The sequence below is a fragment of the Sinohyriopsis cumingii genome, unplaced genomic scaffold, assembly GCF_028554795.1.
Source record: "Sinohyriopsis cumingii isolate HCF-2022 unplaced genomic scaffold, ASM2855479v2 utg000198l, whole genome shotgun sequence".
NCBI classification, from domain to species: domain Eukaryota; kingdom Metazoa; phylum Mollusca; class Bivalvia; order Unionida; family Unionidae; genus Sinohyriopsis; species Sinohyriopsis cumingii.
Window position 1 is genome coordinate 2,412,405 of NW_028315875.1, and position 22,853 is coordinate 2,435,257.

The 22,853-nt window shown below is 36.7% G+C and overlaps 1 protein-coding gene across 1 annotated transcript in view; it reads left to right on the forward strand.

Moving 5' to 3' along the window:
* LOC149774577 (tetratricopeptide repeat protein 19, mitochondrial-like) overlaps window positions 1–22,853 on the forward strand; it is a 36,189-nt gene that overhangs the window by 11,802 nt on the left and 1,534 nt on the right. The window lies entirely within an intron of this gene.

Here is a 22,853-nt window from a genome sequence, read left to right on the forward strand (position 1 = left end):
CAACGCAGAACACATTCAAACAATAGATTGTAATGTTTGCAAGTATATTTATTAGGACTGTGTTTCATTATTTTGTAGTTTATACATTCCTGTGTAGACTGTGTGGTTTTGCCAAGGTGCAGTCTTCATCGGTAAGAGAAGCTACACCGAAATTTTGATTGTCACTTAATTTCCGCTTGCAATCGACATTCATCTATCCATGATCGACATTCATCTCTCCACAATCGACAGTCATCTATCCACAATCGACAGTCATCTATCCACAATCGACATTCATCTCTCCACAATCGACATTCATCTCTCCACAATCGACATTCATCTCTCCACAATCGACAGTCATCTATCTACAATCGACATTCATCTCTCCACAATCGACAGTCATCTATCCACAATCGACATTCATCTCTCCACAATCGACATTCATCTCTCCACAATCGACAGTCATCTATCCACAATCGACATTCATCTCTCCACAATCGACATTCATCTATTCACAATCGACAGTCATCTATCCACAATTTTCATTCAAACATGGCTATGATTGTGATGCTTGTTTTTATATCATACTTTGTCAAGAATTTTTCCTCCTCAAAGATCATATCCTGTTTGTTGTAGAGTTTAACAGGCATACGACACTGTATGGGTGGCTGAATATGAACTCGAAACAGGTCATGGAAATTCGGGCACTGACAGCTTGTACGAGTCATGTGGAAAATTCTGTTTAAAAAGGTTAATACCTGCAGCCTATATTTTGTTGCCTGAGTTCAGTTGTAGGCATTTTTTGTTGTCGAATCCTCATTCATTAAATAAATTTATACCAGGTGGTCATCAAAGAGTAAGATGAGCAAGCAGTATATGCGTGGATAAAGAAATACAATTTTCTTGTTGGCAAAGGTACAAAGTCACTGTGGCGGTATAAATGTTCTCCCACGGATACATTTCACTAATTCATTATATCTAACTAACTAACTAACTAACTAACTAACTAACTAACTATATATATATATATATATATATATATATATATATATATATATATATATATATATATATATATATATATATATATATATATATATATATATATATATATATATATATATATATATATATATATATAGAATACGAATCATATGGAGAATAGCAATCCTTTCAACTGCACTCGATTCAGCAAAGTATGACGTATGTCAGGGATTGGTTAGGATAATTGCAATGAACTAACAACGAACAGTGCGAAACTAGTATCTAGCTTATTTGTCTTATTTCAAAAAGTCAGATACAATACATGGACAAGATAAACAAATAAAACAGAAAAACGGTTATGTTTGCGAAACTTTACATGGCTGTTTCTACAGGAATTCAAACTCATAACTCTATTATGTGTCAACTAGTTTTTTTCAGCTTGTTGCTGATACTGGAAAATATTTGAAAAAGACCCCCCCCCTCTCTCTCTCTCTCTCTCTCTCTCTCTCTCTCTCTCTCTCTCTCTCTATATATATATATATATATATATATATATATATATATATATATATATATATATATATATATATATATATATATCCTGGGGCGACATTCAAGTGTTTATATCATTTACAAAATGAGATTCGCAACTACTTAATGTTAGTGACTAGCTAATATTGGCTAATATTGATTATAAGGTTAATATTGGTTAATATTAATTATAAGGTAATGAAATGCGAACTCTTACCATTCCTTCACATACTAGATTGTACAGTGCTTGTATCAGGTTTAAATTTGAATACTATAATTTCATTTAAAATTTTCGTTTTGTCTGATTTGCAGTTAATTATAGGAAAGTTGATAGGTAGTTAATTATAGGAAAGTGTCATTTGAATGCTTTTGGATTATGATTAAATTACTGTAAATCAAGATTTACTGTATGGACGCCAAAATTCAGTACGTATATGTGTTCTGTGTTTTTATACCTTAACATGTGACAATAGAACAAATACAAATCATTTCGCAATATGAAGTCATATATAAATCTATTATAATACGAAACATTTTTAACCCCATAAAATCATAATAAAACATTAGTTTTTGAATGTTCATTGTTCTATTTTGACTAAGATACCTATGGCGTATAAATGATATTCAGGCACAGATTGCTACATTCAGTTCCATGTATTTTTATGATTTAAATGGTATATTGCAGGCTGGGTATTCTCGACATTTAAGGTTTTATTTTAGAAAGAAAAATTATGGGGAAAAGAAAAGGAAAATAAAACAAAATTATTATTAATAGGAGAAAACAATATTACATTTGCTGAAGTCGATTACGGAATTTTGATATGATTACGTTAGTAATGTGTACGTAATAAGGGCAGAGAGATATTTTGTACAAGTGCATCAGATCCTTATATTGTACCAGCACAATTCTCTTCCTGTCTTTATTTCTGCTTGAAAGAACGGCCCTTGAAATTATAAACACGTGTGCAATAAATTATCACTTATTCTTATGATATACATATATATGTCCAGTAAATCAGGAGTCGCGAAACATAACTGCGGTGTCAGAACAAATTATGGGAAGCCTGCTTGGCAATGGTGAAACCGAGAGAACAGCTTACTGGGAGGGATCCTTTGAAGAGACATGAAAGAAGATTTGTTCTACATCTACACATTTGTAGTATGGTTTGCTTACTTTCCTCTTTACGCCTAGCTTTGGTAATGCTGGGCGTATCCATGAAAAATAAAAACGATGATTCTGTTTTGACTCTTTTCTATAAATTTTGGGTACGGCATATATAGAATGCTGTCCGAATCTTTATTATTAATAATTCAATATTATCCAAAAATAGAATAATTTTGTAACTTTAACTTTGACTTGGCTAGTATATTCGATTTAGACATCTTCTCGAGCTTGACTCGGTATCAAGAAACATAATAAGAAAGGACGATGAAAAGTGTACGGTGTTAAGTCCGTATTCCGACATTTTTTGTCTTTCTCTCTTTTTCCCAACTTTCCGAGATTTTCTTGGCCTTGTTTTGTAACTCTTTTGTTTGAATCTTTGCTAGCTTCCTTTTTGTCAAAAGTCTTTGTTCCGCCATGCTTTCACTGAAAAGTTGTCAATTGTGGGTTTATTCTAAGATGTCTAACACTCAGAAATTCATTTGTGATTGAGAGAAGAAACTTGGATTCGATGGTAAACACTGGCTGTTCAAAACATTCGAAATACTGTAGATCCTAAATGCATTATTCATGGTTACGCCCTAAATGAATCCAACCCCAACCCCCAATTAATTAAAAGTATCATTACATAAATTAGATTATTTATCTTACCAAGCGTGAACAAGTTTAACACCTTTAGCAAGAAAGAAATTTGTAAGGCCGTGAAAGAAGAAGCCAGATTATTCCAAGCATTTCATGGCTTTATGCCTTATGGGCAGATATACTTCTCTTGTATTTTTCTTCAGCATTATATGCACTTTCTTACTGCCTAGATATGCATTATGGATGGCATCAATTTGTATCTGATTCGGTCGATGAGAAAACTAAAGAGATATGATTCGTGTACGATTATTGTGCGCAGTGAAATGTTTCATGATATCTATCCGCTAGGCCGTACCCAAAACCTCATTAAAAATATCTGGTCTGCAATCTTTCACATTTATATCAGTATTATTCAATTATCTCAAACTTCGAGCCAACAGTGGAACATTATTATGAGTTTTATTTTGTAAGGAACACAAAACTAAGTATTTATGTTTAGGTTTAACAGTACGTGAGATCAAATTAACAGTACGTGAGATCAAATCAACAGTACGTGAGATCGAATCAATACAATGCCATTCAAAGAGTTCAAGTTCTAAAGATAGTCAAGGTAACAGTTGCCGCCAGAAAAGTAAAATAGACACTTCGAAAATAATTAGGCATGTAAACCAACAAGATAAAAGAGGGATTTCAACTGTTTTAAAATGTATTTAAAAAATTATACCTGAAAGTAAAAACTATGAAATAGTAACAATATAGCCTAAAAATATCCTATCTAAACCTCATTATTTTCAGATATTTTCTCTAGTGGTACATCATCGAAAAGCATTTAAATGAGTTCAAATAAAAAGAAAAATAACTTCTATCTCACATGGTGAAAGTCTATAAACTGAACAGGAATATTTTGTACCGACAGTTTACACTGGCAATATATGTATTCTATTAAAGTTTACCGTATGTCAAGGGTTGTGTAGGGGACGGGGAAGCATTATGGGCGCAAGAGTAATTTAATATTAATCCATTTGATTTACATTACAATGGAAATACGGACACAAGGGGAAACCTAAAGTTAAAACATTCAAAGGTAAAATAGGGTGGGGTGGTTTGGGCACAAGGGGAATTGAAAATAAAATTAACATTACTTTTCCCAGTGTCAATCGGTTTTTGTTTGTTCTGGAAACAAAAATCACACAGTGACACACGGGGAATGGTAATGTTAAAGATTCACATAGGATGATAATGGTGGAACGACCTGGGCTCAAGGGGAATTTAACATGGATAGTATTGGCCAATACCCATCCCGACTTACCAAAACTTAGCACTACTGGCCCACACACAATTTTACTTACAAGCATCTGCATCAACTCAACAACGTCCACCTTACTGACCATCATCCACTTCTACTCACTAACATCCATACCTACTCACCAGCACCCAGTGTGGAAGGGGAATATGGTATGAGCCGGACAACTAGAGCAGAAGAATACAACCATTCAAGACAGAAGTGCGGAATGGGGTTTAAGTTTGGTATGGTCGATAAAACAAAAGAGAAAAACGAGCAAAATAACATTTTTTTGAGTAGTACTATTTCTAAGAAATTTGGATGTTTTTATCAGACTCGCTCTCGTTTGGTGGCAACACTTCCCAACCAGGGTTTTACAGGCCGTACATATTTTTCACCGATTCCTTCCGTCCACTGAGAGGACACGGAGATAGGAAACCTGAGACTGGTTAGCCTAATTTTCTCCCCTTGTGGACCGAGAGGCTCTGGCTCATACTGTGGTTGCTGAAGCTATTGCTGGTACTACTATCATTAAAGGAACAGTTGCTATAGTTCTTTCTGTTTTTTCTCCTCATTCTATCCTCATCTCCTGTTCTGCTTGTTCATCCAAGACTTACCTCGCCAGCTTATTTGCAGGCTTACATTACATTATATTCCGCTTGATAGATCTATAGCTTAATATTTTTCCAAACCCTAAGTGATCGAGGGCTTCACTTAACTTACCGCTAATGTTCTGGTTCATATTCTTTCTGTTTTGTCTGGTCGATGATTAGTGGCAAGAATGCTTACCTGATTAGTTTGGAATAGCGTCGCTTTCGCACATTCGGGCCTGTGAGAGAAGATAATTCTGGCACCGCTGGATTCTTGGTTTATCGCACTTGTTTACTAAACGAGTGAGAATCGGTCCACACTCTCGTCTTTGTATGGGGGGGGGGGTAAGAGAGGGAAGGGGCCTAGCAAGAAGCTATTTGGCTTACGTAATCCTACATGTTACGTGTTAGCCATGTTCGTAATTAGAATCAGGCTAAATAGTTTCAAATTTTCCATCATATTATAATTTTGAATTTTGTGTACAAAAGTGTACTTTCGATTTTCCGAAAACATTTCACTAACTATATGTCTTTGTGACCACTTAGTTGGTTGAGCCATAGTATGTTTATTAGAACGGTGAATTAAGGGACATATCCGATGTCAATAGTCTTATCACATGAGGTTTTCAAGCTAAAATGAAAACCTGTTTGGCAATTTTGGAGTAGTTTTAGCCCTTAAAAGGTCTTTTTATTTCTCCTGAGGAATGTCATTCAACTGGATTATCTGAGAAGGCGGCTCGAAGATTCTTCTGAGAAGATGTTTCAAGGGGGCCGGATCCAAGACGTCAGCCAGTATCCATTGGCATTGAAACTGTGGATATGAGATTGGAGGTCTCTTTAGCGCATGGTGTTGAAGTCAACTACCGCCGATCATGGCTGCTGGTGTTACTGGGCATTCCAAAAAGATGTTCCCCTTTTTTCTTATAGTTTAATGCAGCTTTTTTGTCCCCGCTCTAGTTGGTTTGCTCTGACCTCAGGAAGGATTGTCTTTTGTTGTCCATCAGTACTACTAAGTCTTTTATAAAGGCAGTTGCCGCTGCTGGATCTGTCCATAATTCCACAAGACCTAAGTCTGGAGAGAACCCCTTGGCAAGTTTGTATGTTTCTTTATAGACAACTGCTTTGTTTGTTTTCTTCATTACCACCACTAATGGAGTTAATGACATTGGAGATGAGGGTTCCTATCGCACAATCATCTCTAGATGTTGTTCTGGAGTAAGGGCCGGATCCTCACGGGCAGTCTTAGCCTTTCGCTTAACCGCTTGCTGGTTTAATTATCATAATAGAAGTATAAGTAAAATTGGTGGCTCAGGTGGCTGCTGAACTAGGCCATCTATATAGGACACCCTTGGCGAGGTGCTAGCTACCTTGGTTTTTACTTGTTCTTTCGTTTGCTTCACTCTTCCGCATCTACGACCCCGAAGTATTCATCTTATCTCCTTTGGCTGTTTTTCCAAATTCATGAGAAGGATTGTCCGTTTCTCTTGAGTCTTTCGGCTACAAGTGGATGCAATTGAAAGGCCGAGGCTTCTCAATGCGTTCAGCGCATGGTTGAAAATCATATCCGTCGCTAGTTTCATTACTTCTAATATGTTGTTCGCTGCTCTGTTCGTTGCAGACTGAATGATGGCAAAGCTGTTCTTTCTTTCTTTTCTTTCTTTTTAATCTCATTCACCCAATGGTCGTGTCAACTGGTTTATTCTCACAATAGGTGAGACAATCCATTGATCGTGAGGGAAGTCAAGAGAGACTCATCCCTCGCGGTTTCATGCACACAAAGTATATTTCCTACTAATATGGGACACTCAGACAATGAAGCTCCCGGCAATATTGTTGGTTTTAAAATGAGGGGAATCGAAACCACATCCCACAGTGTATCGCAATAAGAGGCTCGGTGGGGATTAATACCCCACTCAAGTAGTCACCCAGGTTCCATGCGTACACGCTCATCGCGACACCTGATTACTAAACGAGTGGGAATCGGACCACACACTCGTCTTTGATTGTCCCAGAGTGAAAAGGTGAGAGAGTGCTCGGATGGGACTCCAAATGTCAGCCGAAACGCGCCTGAAACGTCATTATCATACAATATTTGTCAAATTTAGCCCAGTTATCCAAGTGGGCGGCCCCTCCTAACAATAATGTGTAAGTCACCTGTGCAAATAAGTCAATAAATGAAAGTTTAATAAATTCATTACTAATTCATTCAAGTTGGAATTTAGAGTACAAAGTGTACATTCGTTTCCAGATTTTAACCCAGTCTTCTCGGTTTAGGTAACTCATATTTTGGTATCAAGCAATATACAAAATATAAGGGTCTGTGTAATTTTGACGGTGGTATGTAAAGGACCAGCTCAGGTTCTCAAGAATTAATAGTGTTTATCAAAAGGGGTCTTCAATATCCGAAAAAAAGCCACCAAAACATTCAGACAATCGGCTTCTCCCAGACCGAGTTCACTAGCAACAGATCTTCTTCGGTTGTCGAAATACTTCCCTCGGCACAAAATTGTATCTTGTTAGTAACTGGTTTTCTTTTGTTTCTCCGGTGGTTGCCTCTTCTTAAAGGAGTGGCGCATCCCGTCCAACTTCTGCAGTTACTTGCTACTTCTCTGTGCAACTCATTCACAGATTAATTAAGTATCGACTGGTACGCTTCCAGTTTCCGGACGGCTAACTCTTTCATACCAAAACCGCTTGCCAGCCCATTCAAGTCTGGTGGAAGTTCCACGTTGAATAATCAGTCTGATGTAATTCACCTTTTGCATTTTCCTTGCGTCATACGATGGCGTGTGCACCTCCTCGTTGTTTTCCTTATCCTGAATAGTCATTGTACACACGTGTCACCGCGTGAATCCTGCTTTTCGACTCGACCCATTTTACTATACAACTAGCACTCCGGTTGCAAAACCAGTCCTGAATGAATGAAATAACGAACGTGCGAACGAATGAATGAATGAATAAAAAAGAAGACTGTCTATTTTGCTTTGATCAGAGTCGCTTTCGCCTCATTGGGCAACTAGTTTATTCCACAATCGGTGATATATTTAATTGATCGTGTGGGAAGGAAAGACAGCCCCATCACTCACGCGTTTATTCACACAAAGTGTGCTTCTTAATTGTGTAGCATTTTCGGGCAATGAAGCCCCATGAGACAGTATTGGTTTAAAATAAGTCGGAATCGAAAACACACACAAACTCATTTGATAGTCTCTATCACAATAAGACACTCGCAGGGGATAAATACCCCAATGAAGATGCCCCGTTCCCCCGTTCCGTGCATAAATTCTCATCGGAGTTTTAGACGTTTGGGAATCGGCCCACACACTCAGTTTTGCTTGTCCGAACGAAGGTAGGGAGGGAAGGGGCTCGGCAGCAGACACTAAACGTCGACCAGAACGTTGAAAACCCTAGTGGTAATATATTCAAATTATGTTCTGTAACTAAATCGGCTATTCCCTATTACCATTTCTGTGTATGCCACATTCTTTAATTATAGTCACGCTTATCTATGGTTATAAACTTTCAGAGAAAAAAATGTTGAATTTGGTGTAAAAAGCGTACTTATTGATAACCTTACATAATCTAAAATATGCTAGTCAAGGAGACTCGCTACTTTGTTCGTCAATATTAGAAAGTGGGTGAATTTTTTGATCGATGACTAAAGGATCAGATTAGTTTCCATACAGTTTTATCAAGACGGGTTTCCAAGCCAAACTGGAACCCTTCTAATAATGAGGCATTTGGTTAGTAACAGCCCTTAGAAGGGCTGTCAGGACGGCAGAGATTGAAGGTTTTGTGGGCGATGTCTTCTTCTCAACACTCTCCAGCGCTCAGAGTTTGTTCAGCAGCTTCCACCAGGGTGGACAAGGGGCGTTGTTCATAGGCATCATGGTAGTACTTTGAGAGGATTCTGACTCTAAACTGCAATCGTTGTGGTCTTGATTTTCGAGACTTCAGGGATCTCCAAGCCAAGTATTTTACAGCACTTACAAAATTACTCACCTTCTTGGTGACCTAAATTGCGTCCTGTAGTTCAACATCCACTAATCTTTGCTGGTCTGCGTCGCCCTCTCCTTCCTCTCATTTGATTCGTCAACATACCCAGTTTTCTCTTCTCGTGCTTGTTCATGTACTTGTTCTATTTTCTGTTCCTGTTCTTCCGGAACAGTCTCATTCTCTGAATATTAGGTATGCTGATAATGGTTGGAATCTTAGCATCTGTTATTAGTTTCTGCCTTTTTGTTACCATGGTGTGCGAAGTGCTTCTCGTCACTTCAACGATTTAGGGGGCTGTGGTATTATCCTATGTAAGGACTGGCTCAGCTGCTAGTGGTAGTCTGGCTTCCCTCCTCCTCTTCCTACTCTTCTGGTATTTCCTCATCCTTTGGGTCTCCCAATAGCCAGAACCATCATTTTCGTTTACTGGCACACTTTGCTCATCCTATGTTAAAAGTAGGAGCGTTGTCCTGTTACCTCCAGCTTGCAAACTCTAGCTAATACCTTGAGCTTTGCCTAGGGCCCTAATAGCTCGTAGCACTGGGGTGGTGTAATGGCAGTGGCTGGCAGGCGGAATGGCACCTCGCCATGTTTCCCTGGTCTGGTCTGCCCAACAACATCGTTGAAGTACTCACTAGCCGAATTTGGAAAATGAAGAGTGGGAAACTCACCGCTATATATGTTCCAAGTGCGAACATAAAGAAAAACATACATCAGATCTGGTACGTGCACGTGAAAGAAACCGTCCCTTTTAATACATTTAATACTTTTAATACAGTTAAAGGAGAGAGAGAGAGAGAGAGAGAGAGAGAGAGAGAGCACATAAACAATTCCTATAAAAATCACAAATCACTCAGAACCGCTCCGGTGGCCTAGTGGTTAGAGCGTCCGCCTCGGATGCGGCAGGTTGTGGGTTCGATCCCCGGCCGAGTCATACCAAAGACTTACAAAAATGGTACTGACAGCTGCCTCGCTTGGCGCTCAGCATTAAGAGGTTAGTGTTAGGACTGGTCGGCCGGGTGTCAGGATAATGTGACTTTGTGGGACATCATGCTATATGTATGTAGCATAATGCCCCAGTGCTAGACATCACTCTAAGCTGTCACACTGCAGACATCGTAGCGATACGAATGAAAAATTGTTAAAGCTACGTTAAAATCCAAATGAAAACAGGAAGCAATTCTGGTCCCATACAATTTCAAAGTGTCTAGGAAAATCACTTTCACGTTCTAATGGGAATGGAAGATCTAGCTAAAGAAGAAAATAGACACAATATTGTCCACGCACCATGGAATCGGATCTGTGTATCGTCACATTGACTTTAGTGGATAGAGCATTTCTTCTCATAAAATCTGTTATATCGTCTTTGAGACGAGGTAATCCACAGGAATCCGTGTTGATGATATAATCTTTAACCTCTTTAGGTTTTCAATGAAAGAATGAAAAAATCCATCCTTATGACACACCTCTTGATTCCATGGAGCTGTGTGCGTACTTTGAATCAAAAGGTAATAGGTTCCTGGGCATTCAGGTTCACATGTAATGATTTCACACCTGACTTTTTCTTTAAAAAAATGTCCATCAAGTTGAACATCAGGAAATATCGGTACTCTGTTGCAAGTAAGTTCTGATGCATTTCATCTCTAGTTTAAACAGTGGATGCATCGAACGTCCCTCGTGTCTATATGTACTACTTTCACTTCTATCTCTTCTGAGACGAGTTTCCATGCTTCTCCAACATAATTTTCCAACTTTTCTTCTTGATTCGCCATCAAACACTGGACATGTTGTTTTGACAAGGGTGTTTGATCTGACAACTTTGGCAATGTTTTCGGGTCAAGAGTGTGATTTTCAGTCTAAGAGAGTTATTCTTATTATTTGAAGTAGGGTCTATGACAACTGCAGTAGTTTCTGTTCTTGATAGAAAACATCAACCACATCGATGTTCATGGATTCCATTTAAATGCTTTTTAATAGTCAATGGTCATTTCTCTAAATGTGGATTTAAATAGCACTGTCAAAAGTTCTCATTCAAATGTAAAATATTCAGATGGGTCTTTTTTTATAGCTTCTTAGATTGTTTAATAATGAAGGCCATCTAAATCAAAACTAACTTTTATGCTAATTTGTTGTGGCTTTCTTAGCTTTAAAACAAAACAAAACCAAACAATGTAAAACTAATGCGGTAATGAAAACTTAATATTAAGACTATCAAATCAACGGGATTTTCTCGGTTTCTGTAGTCATAGAAATTTCTTGAACTTCCTGACTGCCAGCAACCGTTTTCATGGGAACGTATCCTTTAAAACCCCAATGCCGACGTTTATTATAAATTTCACCATCCTTCCAAATTAACGAACGTTTGGAAGGAAGGAAATGATTTATTAAAAAACAACCTATCTGACATTAACCATTCTTTTGAAATAATAAAGATGTTAGGTTTAAAGGATGTTCAAATATTCAGTTTAGAATTAAGAGGTGCCATCCCTTAATTCAGTCAATGAAGTCGCTCGCAATTTCGATCGTTTTCAGGAGTGCTCCAAAAGTAGTGATGTGATACATGCGACAATTTCCATTAATGAATAATCCATAACGACAACATTCGCAAGTGGTGCACGTGTTTAATCGAGAACAAATAAGGAGAGACACACCTGCTTTTTTAGCGGATCTGAGAAGTGTGCATTAGATAAAAATAAGAATATTGGTGATTAGCTGGGGCGCTGGAATATACACTGAAGTGCCAACTTGGACTAAAGACAATCCGACATTGCACGATGTTGGATTCTTATGTTTAGGTTGTAGCTTTCCACTGAAACTGGTAAACTCACGGATATCTCCGATTAACAATGGATTAATTTTGTACACATGTAAACAATGACCGGGTTTCAAAATTCGAGGGAGAAATAACATGGCCCATAATGTCATGAAACGTCGATATTATTTGGTTTTAATGGAACCCGACAATGTTTAGGACCAATATATTTCAAGATTCAGTATCGTTGAGATGATTTGGCATGCACTACTTCTTTCACGTAACAGTGGCATTGGTGCTTTATACAACTCCGCCGGAATGTTTGCGCCTGGAAAATCAACTGAGAGAAAAGGTATTAAAAAAGTACCAGGATCACTGCGATGCTTCGTTACATTCTTCCTCGTCAATGAAAATTTTTGATATGATTTAATATCGTACGTATGATTACACATTTGAAATATTTAGTATTTACATTTGATAAAATATAAACTATGGATTAATGCGGAAATGATAAGAACTATACGGTTTCTTATTTATTTATGTTAGATAAATAAATAAATAAATAAATAAATAAATATCAAGAAACGTTATTTCAATGATCGAGTTCGAACCCCATGAACAAAACAATGCTAAAGAAGTAACCATAGACAATGCTAGACGGTACATTGATCTTTATTTTATAGTTGGCGCGCAAAAGAAGTTCAAAACATATCCAATATAGCTACAATGTAATGTGTTCAGAACGAGATAGAAAAAGAAAAAGAAAACGATAGATAAGGAAAAACGATAGGAAAAGAAAACAGGAAGTCTTTGCTTAGCCTTACCAGTGTGTTCTATAGCAGTAGTAAATTATATACATACAAAGCCAAGACGATGATTACAGCTAATGAACTTTCGACAGTGGTTTATAAATAAAGAAAGGAAACAAGCTTTCTTTTGGTTAAATGGGCACTACACGGGTTTGACAGCTGTCTTGACACTATCACGGGATCCTGACCTCTAGAGAGGGGACATACATTATGTGTCAGCGCTCTCTGGTGTGAGTTTGTTTTTAGTGAGAGTAGTGTCCCGTTACCATGTCGTTGTTATCTGGAGAGAGTCGCGTGCCAGTACTTTGTCTTCTTTTGAATCTGGATAAGAGACAATGAAAAAACCATTTAATTCCATTAGACATGTTCATTGCATACTGATAGGGCTTTTACGAGAACAGGTCATCATCTTTAGAGGACGTCAATGAACAGATTTGTCCAGGTATACAAGGGAATTAATAAGATTTAAACATTTGCGAACCTTTGTTGAAATTCATCAATCAAATACAAGTTATTCTAACAATAAGATATTTAAAAAGTCGTTTAAAATTTAATTACACAGACACACACACACGCGCGCAGACAAACGCAGAAACGACACGAACTGTTCCAATGAATTAAGTTTTTAATAAACGAAAATTTACTATTTTACAAAATTGTTTTAAATGCTACTTCGAATCACTTAGTACCAAAAGTATAAAAATATAGCAATAAACATTCCATGCAAAGCATATATTGACTGACGGGATAACTATTAGTAGAAGAAAGAAAGAAAAAGAGCAAGATAGGCTGACATGAAGAAATCAGCACATCTGTGAGAAATTAGAGGGTTTAAAAGAATGTTTCCATCACTTAATTAATTAGCAATTAAATACTTATTTTGATTTGTACCCATATATGAGCAACACGCAAGAAAAGCTGGTGCTATCTCTTATAAATATAGCCATGTTTATCCATGTATCATGCATCATGATATATATATATATATATATATATATATATATATATATATATATATATATATGACACTCATTCATCTAGTAGGATGGTTTATTACTCTTAATCATGTCCTTAAAAATATTAATAATCGTAAATAGCTACGCGTGCTATGTAGGTTATGTAATGCTGATGTCAGTGTGTGGGTGCAGAACTTTACGGGATAAATGAAGAAAAAAAAAAACGTTTATTTTAAGACTTTTACAGGGAATTTTGCAAATAAACCAAACATATCACGTTTCCTGTCTCAGTAATTTATTCTGTTTTTGACCATTCCAACAAAATATCACCGTTGTCGTCTTCGTCTCTGTTCTCCCCATACGTGGACAAACGGATCCTGTGCGAAACAAAACCCCAGATAGTTGTTGCATTATTCGCAGCATACCAAGATCAGTACTTCCTACGTGAGCATGTCTATAAATCCCATAGCATTTAATTCTATCTTTATGTGTTTAAAATAAAATTGTAAAGGTTTAATTAACTCGCTCCCCCATACTTTGAACAATTCTCCATTTTCACAGTTATGGTATATAGCTTAGATTCTTTAATGGATATTATTGCAAGATCTATTGTATTCATGTCAGTTAAACATTTCCATTAAATGGACAGTACCTGTTGTGTTTTACTCATGACATATACAATGTAGGACACCTGTTTTAAGTAAGCTCCATAACCAGATCGAAAGTCTGTGTTTGAATTTCCACTAAGTAAATAACTGCGAATTATCATGGTATTTTATTCACTATCGGCCGTCATTCCATTCGACACTGGCCATGACCTTGTGAAGTTGGGTTGTTTACAATGGGTTTACTGTAATTACATGAACAGAACCTGACCTCATGCGACAGCGAACCATTAGGAAATCCTCGCTTGCTATCATTCATACATGTTATATATGTTATAGGGCTGTGCAGAACACAATTGTTTTCAACTGTTTGAACGAAAAAAAATCTTTAAGCGTGAGTTCCTCCTAACTTTTTTCTACCAAATAATAATAATATGTAACTACACATAAACTTTGTATGACGTATAGTTATTAGTGATTAGAAGGTGAAAGTTCTGAGACAGCAGGATAATTGTGAAATTTTAACAGTTTACAAGTATTAGCATCTCAGAGTTAGCAGATTTGCTTGTACCTTACTTTAATGATTTGTCACATACTTGTATCAACTAAAACTCCATTATGTCGAAATCTCTCACCTTCTAAGCTACACCAGAATTAGCTGTGCAAACTGTTTATAAATCTACACTTCAGTGTTCATCTTTACTATTGCATTTACATCCGATTATAATCTTTTAAAATGTACAATATGGTTGGGATCTAATGTGTTTTATATAAGGTCGGTTGGGATTTAATACATTTTCTATAAGGTCGGTTGAGACCTAATGCGTTCTCTAAAAGGTCGGTTGGGATCTAATGCGTTTTCAATAAGGTCGGTTGGGATTAATGCGTTTTCTATAAGGTCGGTTCAGATCTAATGCGTTCTCTAAAAGGTCAGTTGTGATTTATTGCGTTTTCTTTAAGGTCGGTTGGGATCTGATGCCTACTCTAATAGGTCGGTTGAGATCTAATGCGTTCTCTCAAAGGTCGGCTAGGATCTAATGCCTACTCTAAAATGTCGGTTGGGATCTAATGCGTTTTCAATAAGGTCGGTTGGGATTAATGCGTTTTCTATAAGGTCGGTTCAGATCTAAAGCGTTCTTTAAAAGGTCAGTTGTGATTTATTGCGTTTTCTATAAGGTCGGTTGGGATCTGATGCCTACTCTAATAGGTCGGTTGGGATCTAATGCGTTCTCTAAAAGGTCGGTTAGGATCTAATGCCTACTCTAAAATGTCGGTTGGGATCTAATTCGTTTTTTACAAGGTTGGTTGGGATCTAATGCATACTCTAAAAGGTCGGTTGGAGTCTAATGCATTCTCTAAAAGGTCTGTTCCTATCTAATGCGTTTTCTAAAAGGTTGTTTGGGATCAAATGCCTACTCTAAAAGGTCGGTTGGGATCTAATGCGTATTCTATAAGGTCGGTTGGGATTAATGCGTTTTCTATAAGGTCGGTTCAGATCTAATGATTTATGCGTTTTATATAACGTCAGATGAGATCTAATGCCTACTCTAAAAGGTCGGTTGGGATCTGATGCGTTCTCTAAAAGGTAGGATAGGATCTAATGCCTACTCTAAAAGGTCGGTTGAGATCTAATGCGTTTTCTAGAAGGTAGGTTAGGATCTAATGCCTACTCTAAAATGTCGATTGAGATCTAATTCGTTATTTTATAAGGTTGGTTGGGATCTAATGCATACTCTAAAAGGTCGGTTGGAATCTAATGCATTCTCTAAAAGGTTGGTTGGGACCTAATGCGCTATCTATAAGCTTGGTTGGGATCTAATGAGTTCTCAGTAAGATCGGTTGGGATCTAATGCGTTCTCTAAAAGGTCGGTTGGGATCTAATGCGTTCTCTAGAAGGTCAGTTAGGATCTAATGCGTTCACTGAATGGTCGGTTGAGATCTAAACCGTTCTCCTACAAGGTCGGTTAGGATCTACTGCGTTCTCTAAAAGATCGGTTAAGATCTAATGCGTTTTCTAAAAGGTCGGTTAAGATCCAAAGTGTTCTCTACAAGATCAGTTGGGATCTATTGCGATCTTTTAAACGCAGGTTGAGAACTAATTTGTTCGCTAAAAGTTCGGTTGGGATCTAATGCGTTCTATATAAAGTCGGTTGGGATCTAATGCGTTCACTAAAACGCTGGATGGGATCTAATGCGTTCTTTGAAAGGTCGTTTGAGATCTAATTCTTTCTCTGAAAGGTCGGTTAGGATCTAATGCGTTCTCTAAAAGATCGGTTGAAATTCAATGCGTTCTCTAACAAGGTCGGCTGAGATCTAATGCGATCTCTACAAGGTCGGGTGGGATAAGATTCGTTCTCTAATCAGTTATTTGTGATTTAATGCGTTCTCTAAAAGGTCGATTGAGAGCTAATGCGTTCTTTAAAAGGTCGGTTGGGATCTAATGCCAACTCTCAAATGTCGGTTAGGATCTAATGCGTTCTCTAAAAGGTCGGTTGGGATCTAATGCCAACTCTCAAATGTCGGTTAGGATCTAATGCTTTCTCTACAAGGTCGGTTGGGATCTAATGCGTTCTCTGAAAAATCGGTTAGAAATTAATGCGGACCTAAAGCGTTCTCTAAAAGGTAGGTTCGGATCTAATGCGTTCCCTAAAAGGTCGGTTAGGATCTAATGCGTTCTCTAAAATGTCGGTTTGGATCTAATGCGTTCTCTAAAAGGTCGGTTGAGATCTAATGCCTTCTCTGAATGGTCGGTTGTGATCTAATACGTTCTCTATAAGGTCGGATGGGATCTAATGCGTTCTCTAAAAGGTTGGTTGAGATCTGATGCGTTCTCTAAAAGGTCAGTTGGGATCTAATGAGTTCTTTGAAAGATCGGTTAGGATCTAATGCGGATCTAATGCGTTCTCTAAAAGGTTGGCTGCGATCTAATGCCTTCTCTAAAAGGTAGGTTAGGATCTAATGCCTTCTCTCAAAGGTCGGTTGGGATCTAACGTGTTGTCTAATAGATCGGTTAGGATCTAATGCGGATCGAATGCCTTCTCTAAATGGTCGCTTGGGATCTAATCCGTTATCTGAAAGGTCGGTTTGGCTGTAATGCATCCTCTAAAATGTCGGTTTGGATCTAATGCGTTCTCTACAAGGTCGGTTAGGATCTAATGCCTTCTCTAAAAAGTCAGACCTTTGTTTTGTAATTTTGTTTAACTAGTCGTCAGCCTTTTTGATGATGTTTTGACCATGTGTCTAAATTCTTTCTATTTGTTGTTTGCTTGGTTTTAATTCATTCTCTAGACGTTCCTCTTCTTTCATCGAGTTATCAAATCCTTGACTAGAACTTCACACTATTATTTATATAGCAAAGGCTCGTCTAGGAATTCACACCCATGTTCAGATAGAACATTACTGTAGAGAATTTCACACCCATGTTTATATAGAAAAGCTTGGCCTTGAACTACACGCACATTTTTATGTAGCAAAGCTTTGCCTAAAACTTCACACCATTGTTTTATAGCAATGATTTGCCTAGGTCTTCACACACATGTATTTATAGCAAAGATTGTTTTAGAACTTCACATCCATGTTTATATAACGATGACTTACCATCTAGGGACAAATTTTATGTTGTTTACTAGGTATATACATAATGCTCGCAGTAGATACGTTTTGGCCTTTTCATTTGAATGTTGTAAAAAAATCGGAATCTGGTAGATATTTCACGATTGCACTGATCGAGTACACTTGTAATAGTAATAGTAATGCAAATGCAAATTTCATAGTACTGAAGCAACTTGGCTGGACACAAATTCTCCAACTTAGGTACAGCCCTACCCATACATAAAAATTGAGGGTGGGGGGAGAATTATAACTAATAGGTGGCTATGGGTGATACAGATACAATTATTTACATATGCGTGATATTTATAATAATATTTACATTTGGAGTTAACCAAATGAAGAAAGTCGGGTAACCTGTATGGTTTGCTTAATAGAATCTTGGACTCCATTAATAAAATTACAATTTAGATCATTGGGTAAGTAAGATAAGCTGTTGACGTATCAATTGTCGCAAAGTGGGTGATTAAAGTTAGATCTTACGTTAATCTCAATAACGACCACTCGCTACAAAAGATGAGATGCAGTTTCAGTTTCCGTTCCGGAATTACATGATTGAATTACAGTGTTTATCAAAAGGTTATCATTTAGAACACTACAATTTTTTCTATTTCATGTATGGATGACACAATATTTTCTCTACACTTATTTCTGTTTCATGCATAAATGACACAATATTTTGTCTACCATTATTTATATTTTATGCATGGATGACACAATATTTTCTCTCATCAAATGTAGAGTATAGAAATAATGCACAAAAGTTATCCGTTGTCTGTTTTCACAAATTGATTGGGAATGTCTTACGTTTTAAAAAAGGTTAAGATAGGGTCGTAATAACAAATGGCTTCTTTCATATTTAAAAATTAAATATATCTCTTAGATTGTAACTTGGCAAATGGGCAATAAGATCTGGTAAGTGATCATAGAGGTAAAATGATTACTGGCTATCTAAACTTTTATTAAAGTTAGAATTTTTATGAAATTTTCGTCTTTCACATTGTTTTGACCGACCTGTGCAGATTTTCCGATTTGATACTTCCTGTTTGTCCAGTAACAATTCGTGCTACCTCTATTTGTAGCTTTCTCATCTATTGAAACTTCCTGAGAACACCCGGTCGTATGAATGACAAGTTTATTTTGTAAAGACTTCCTGTTTAATATGAGTTGTAATGTTCTAAGTCATCCTGTCATCTAGGATACAGAACTACATAGATCCTGTATACTGTCTGTAATTTTCTAAGTCATCCTGTCATCTACGATAATTAAGTTCGTAGACTGTGTATACGAGTTTCAATTCTCAAGTCATACTGTCATCAAGGGCACCAAAGTACGTGTATATGTGTTATAAAGTTCTAGTGCATCCTATCATCTGTGATACAAAACTACATAGATCGTGTATACGAGTTGTAATTCTCTAAGTCAACCTATAATCTAGGGTACCAAAAAATACAACGATCGTGTATATGTGTTGCATATATAGGTTTGAAGTTCAATGACATCGAGACGCAATCAGTGTAAAGGCGTATACCTTGGTAAACGTGTGCTGAAGGATACATACATACATACATACATACATACATCACAGGTGCTCGACGCGAGCTTGATGTTGAGAAAGAAAACAATAATCCGAAGGGGAAAAATCATACAGAGTGACAAAAATATTTTAGATTACCCCCATGACCCATTCTGACATAGGACCCTCTCTATCATAATATATAAGAGAGATTAGGTACGTAAATCCGTAACGTAAGATTGACTTATAATAATAATAATAAGAAGAAGAAGACAGCTTTTCTACAATACCCGTATCTATTCATTTCTAAGTCAATGACATTTTTACATATATTGATAAAACACTGAGCATGATAAAAACTGAAACACTGGTCAGTGAGGATTAACACATATACAAAAATAAAGCTCAGATAGCAAACAGCAGACCTTTACCGATTACGCAGATTGTAGTACCGATATTACGAAAGAATCAGTGATCGCCTTGTACTTTTCACACTTCCTTTACCTGTTTTCTGTCTCAGATTTATTTCATATGTTGTATTATATATTATGATAGAGAGGGTCCTATGTCAGAACGGGTCACGGGGGTAATCTAAGGTATTTTTGTCACTCTGTATGTTGTTTTTTCCCCTTCAGATTATTTTTTTTTCAACATCAAGCTCGCGTCGAGCACCTGTGAAATACATACACACATAAAGACTATAAATAAAGTTTGTTAGTCTTAGTCTTAACATCGTCCCGTAATCCTACTTTTACGTGAATTTTAGATAACTTACATTAGTCAAGACAGATAACTCTTCTTAACCTGCGATGATTTTCTTTTTGAGATTTCGTTATTGTGGATTTGCAAGATCCTTTTCAAATTTTCGTACGCATTTCATGCGTGAGAAAGCTAGTAATTTTCCAGTCAAGTTTGCACAAAGATGTTTATTTTACTCCAGTAGCTACAAGACGAAGCTGACCATATTTTCTTTAATGAAAAGGTGCGTGCCAGTTATGTCATCTGTTTTCGATGTTTTCAGGTTGCTTACAGTAAATATCGGTTATATGAAACACAGATTCCACTTAAATCTACACCAAATTCACATATATCTACGCCAGATGCTCGCAAATCTACCTCAGATATACCTTTTATACCGGTAATATGCAAAGTATACAGCATGGTTAAAATTTTGACTTTCCTTCCATCTGTTTATGTTAACAATTCTCTGCCAATCAAAGCGAATAAATGTAAATAAAAACACATATATTGACCCAGATTAACGTACCATGGTAGCCCTACAATGTAAGACACATAGCACAAGTTGTTTTTGTTTTAGTGCTGTGTCTTACTATCCAAATAACGGCCTTGTATAGCGTGTTCCGATGTCGTTGACATCAGAATGAGTAATCAAAGTTTCAGGAACATCTCATACACTTGGCAGCCTATATTGACACTCTTCCACTAATTTATGTGTACTTAATATACTTACTGTGCTGTCTTTATCCTGGCGGAAAGAAAATGTGATACTAGCAAATGGACGCATTTTCGAGTATCATTGATATACATTTGAATTTGTTGCAATGTGACAGTAGTCGAGATATGCTGAAGTAAGTTAAAGAATGATATTTCAACTTAACCTGAGTTCGGCATTCCCAGCTTTCATCGCTTTCCAGCCAACTGAAATGTAGGCCAATGAAACTTGAAAACAGGTCCATTTCTTTTGTGAGAATTTGAATTTATTAGAGAAAAGACATCAGAGTAAGCATTGTCTGACCAAAACATTATGACTTTACTTTGCAGAAAAGCATCCTTATTTTGGTTGTCAGTTGTGTGAAATGTTCTGAAAATTTGACTTTCGTAACGATGTTAGTTGACATCAAAACATGTTACACAGCACCGTTAGTTAGGCTGTAAGACCTTGACACCCACAACATAAATATCAGTGTCAAGGTCTTACATGTAGGACTGTGTACCATTGGTGAACCCACAGGGGTTCATTATGGTCCTAAAATGCAAGACACTTCACCCGATATTTTTGTTCTGGGGGGTAATTTATGTAAAAAATTATGTCAGTCAAAGCGAATAAATGTTAATAAAAACACATATGGTGCCTGACCCAGATTAACGTACCATGGTAGTCCTACAATGTAAGACATAGCACATGTTGTTTTTGTTTTAGTGCTATGTCTTACTATCCAAATAACAGCCTTGTATAGCATGTTCCGATGTCATTGACATCGGAATGAACGTGAAAATGCATCCATTTGCTAGTTTATCTTAATTGTGTCTGCTAATTTCCAACTTATGCCAGTCGCAGTCAAGAATACTTCACTTTTCAAAACAGCTCGACAGACTTAGTTCAGTTTGTGATATATTGGAGAAAACGCAACAGTTGTTCATCGATTTTGACGTCTGGACAAGAATTGGTCTGACAGTGCTGTTTGCATTTGGATTATCTTGGATTTCACCATTGACCGAAAGGTAATATCAGAACAATGTTGAGTCTGTAGTTCAGCGCTAAATACAAGCAGACGATAGCATGGAAACTAATGGATTATGTTATTGTGCCATGGTAAAATAAGCATAGTAGCATAGATAAATACTAATTATCAAAATGTTAAAATATGTCAGTATCCAAATTTACCAAAATCAATATTTGTTTTTACCACCAAAATTAAAACGCATCACAATGTACATTAACAATATTTATTGTGGATTTGAGGCTGTTCTCATCTTACCTTTCAGTATATCTGTATTTTGTAATTCACCTTGGTCCAAAATCAAGTTAATAGTCTACCAGGCTAGGAGCATTTATTTTGTAAACAATGTAATACATAGCTTATATTTCTCTATGATTATAAAATAAATATTTAGGTCATTATTATCTGAGATAAACATGTTTATTTGAATCTAGAATAGTACATTAGTTTTTCATTCATAAAATTCCTAAACATGTTGACGACTTTGAATGTTTTAGAGAGGAGACGAAATCTCCTGGTTTTAGTTTTATTATGTCTTAGCTTTTTATATCAATGTTGTTTTCTTGAAAATTGCTCATCCCTACTTTGAGATTAGAAGTGGTATCAGTCTTATTGTTGTGTTCAATAAAAATTTGGGTGGATTTATTTATTTCAATTATTTACTGGCATTACAAAGTGCTCTTTGATACTTCTTGGATTAAAGAAAAAAGAAATAATCCTTTTGAAATCCAACTGATCTGAAGAAAATTATAACTCAAAAACTGGCTGCAACAAATTAGCATGACATAAGTGTGAAAAGCCCCAAACTGATAAATCTCTCTCTCTCTATGCATCTCTATTAAAACTAACAAATGCGCAGTAATAGAAAAACCGGAATTGCAAAATTGAAAGGGGGGGGGGTCATGTGATTGTGTTTATGTCACGTACACCAAAAATGACCCTGATGAAAATCAATCATTTTAAAACAAATTAGAACTTGTTTATGAAGGTTGCTACAAATGCTGAAACAAGGTCAGGATTTAGATCAACACCTGGTGT